Source organism: Lygodium microphyllum, chromosome 4 (assembly GCF_053477565.2).
Source record: "Lygodium microphyllum isolate KBCC chromosome 4, Lygodium_microphyllum_v1.1.10, whole genome shotgun sequence".
In the NCBI taxonomy this organism is placed as follows: Eukaryota; Viridiplantae; Streptophyta; class Polypodiopsida; order Schizaeales; family Lygodiaceae; genus Lygodium; species Lygodium microphyllum.
Window position 1 is genome coordinate 146,204,649 of NC_141138.1, and position 3,049 is coordinate 146,207,697.

Below are 3,049 nucleotides of genomic sequence, written 5' to 3' on the forward strand. Positions count from 1 at the left end.
TCAAAGCTCTTCTTGAGCTGAGCCTTAAGAGCATCTAGCTCATCATGAGCTTTCCCTGCTATCAGCATATCATCCACATAGAGTACCAAAATCAATAAAGAACCATCATGGGCTTTCTTCGTGTAAAGACATGGATCCATAGCACTCCGGCTGTAGCCCTGTGACTGCATAAAGGCATCAAACTTATGATACCACTCCCTAGGTGCCTGTTTCAAGTCATAAAGACTTTTCTTCAATTTGCACACTAGGTGCTGCCTGGCAGGTTTTGCAAAGCCCTTAGCTGCTCCATATAAATCTCATCATGCAAGTCCCCATATAAGAAAGCTATCTTAACATCCATCTGGTATAAATCCAAGTCAAGCTGAGCAACCAAAGCCAAGACTAAGTGCAGAGTGGCCATCTTAACTATAGGAGAAAAGACCTCGTCAAAGTCCACACCATGCTCCTCCTTAAAACCCTTTGCTACCAATCTAGCCTTGTATGCCGGCTTGGGGTCTCCAGGGGTACTTTTTAGCTTGTACACCCACTTGCATGGCAAAGCCTTCTTGCCCGTAGGCAAGGAAACCAAATCCCAAGTGTCATTCTTATGTAGGGAGTCTATCTCAGACTACATAGCCCTCTCCCAGGAGTGACTGTCACCCCTGCACATAGCATCATCATAGGTGAAAGGCTCTCCAGCATCTGTAACCAAGACATATGTTGAGAAACATGCGGGATCTAGAGCATGGCAGTGAGTTATGGTGGATGGAAGGAGAAGTGTGGACTCATGATGGAGAAGACAAAGACACTGTTTGTTACAAAAGTGAATTAGGTTCCAAGATTGAGACTTGGACTCATAAACACAATCTTGTGTATGTGGACAATGACATTGACACTTCACTGAAAAGAAAAGAGTACTATCATTGCATTAAGAAAAGGAAGCAAGTACAATGCTTTATAGGAAAGTAGGAAACTGCAGTAGGCACCACTGTGCATATGGGATAGGTAAGCCTACATGTCCTTAGCCATGAAGCTCCATACAAAGAGGCTGTTTAGTGAGTGTGATTGCTGAATCTCAACACCCCTCCTCAATCAAAACTAGAAAGGCACAAAGCGTGTAGAGGCTGTAATGAGAACCACCTGCAAAGTGTGGGCACACCACAAACATGGTAGACACCAGAGGCTGTCGCAGAAAAGGCTAAGTGTGGGCACCAAAACATGATGGACATCTAGAGGCTGTAACAGGGGCCTTACAAAGTGTACAGGGACTGTAATGCCAAGTTACATAAGGAGTTTACAAAGCTTATGGCAGGAAGCATTAGGGCAAGGAAATACAAGGCTTTTAAAATAGTCTATCAGAGTAATGAGAGTAGAAGGAATGATGAGTCTTGTCCTTCCGATCCTGGTGGTCTTCATCTTCATCTTTTGGTCCATGGTCTTCTTCTTCTTTCACAGCTGCAAGATAGGCCTTTTGGGACCTCTTCCTAGCATGATAGAACTTCTCATGTATGTCCGGTCCTTTTGCAGAAGTCACAGAAGAGCGGTTCCTTTTTACCTTTGTATCTGTTGTTTACATATAACATTTGTTCATCCTTTGAAGTGCTGGGATCTTCTTCGCTTTTAAGTTTCTTTTCTTCCTCTGCAGAGAGGCTTTAATATCAACAAGTTGAGGATCAAGCATATTGGTTAGAGTGGTTGATACATTATCATAGGCAGGAGGCAAACTTTTTAGCAAGACACCAATGCAAACATCTTCATCCATTTTTAGCTTTATTCCTGCAAGTTGAGTAAGCAGGCTTTCCATGTAGTTCAGTTGGGATGCCAGAGATGTATGAGGCTTCATATCAAGTCAAAAAAATTCAATTAATAGACCATACTTAGACGACTTTGACTGTGCACCAAATAGGGTATCCAATTTATCCCAAGTGTCATGGGACGTGTCACAGGCATCCACATGATAAATGTAGTTGTCGTCCAATTCCAGTTTGATGATGGCTTGTGCCTTGTCATCATTCTTTTGCCAAGTAACTGCAAGGTCCATATCTCGGGGTTTCTTCTCTTTACCATTTGTGATGGCCCAAAGACCCTTCTTCATCAGGATGAGCTTGATGCAGGTTTGCCAAGTGTGGAACCCGACTCCTTTGAATCGAGCATTTGGAGAGTCTTTTCCCATGTTGAGGTTGCAAGATCAGCAGCAAATCAACACCAGAATTCTGAGATTTTATCAGTAGAAGAGCATATTGAAATGTGTCAAGAGACACAGTTAATGACAGTGTGAAAACACACTATGTCAGTGTTGATGTTGAGCTTGATTCTTCTTGTTCGGGATCGTTCAGTCGTTCTTCAATCTTCTTAGGTCCTTCCCCTCCTTGATTTGATGATGGGTCAATGGATTAGAGTGGGATTTAGCTTGGTTTTAGTGTCAGGAGTGAGAAAAATGAGGAAAAAATAAGCTTGAGAGATTTTGGCTATGGCTGACAGTTTAGGGTTTCAGATAGGGGCCTGGTTTTTTGCAGATTGCAGGCGCTATAGATGATCATTTCCAAAACTAGCTTACTTCAAGCTCTTCAAAAGCCCTATCCTCCTCGTCAAGATCGCGGCCTGTATGGCGCGTAGAGAGTGGACGAACAGGCACGGTGCAGATTTGGGCAGCGATGTCGAATGTTTGCAATGCCAGGGCTGTAGATCACCAATGTGGTCGATTTTTGTGCCAGGAGGGAGCGCCCTAAGTAGAGGAAGATATGTCTAGAAGAAAGTTCATGAAGATATGCTCTACAGAGAGAGATATGAAGGCTCCATGGAGGGTATGTACTGCAGGTCACAGTTGAAGACTATGGCAGTGATTGGGAATTTTCACAATGCTGAGCTTCAGATAGCCAAATGTCATGGATTGATGTGATACAGGGAAGCTTTGTGAGTTGGGGAATACTTTTCCAGAAGGAAGCTCCAAGAGATCTGACTTGTAGAATGAGATATAAGCAACTCAATCTGACAGGGTGCTGCTGGCTATGGCTGCCATGGAAGCTTAAGTGAGGGTAGAGTTGGGAGATGAAGTCATGGGATGGAACTA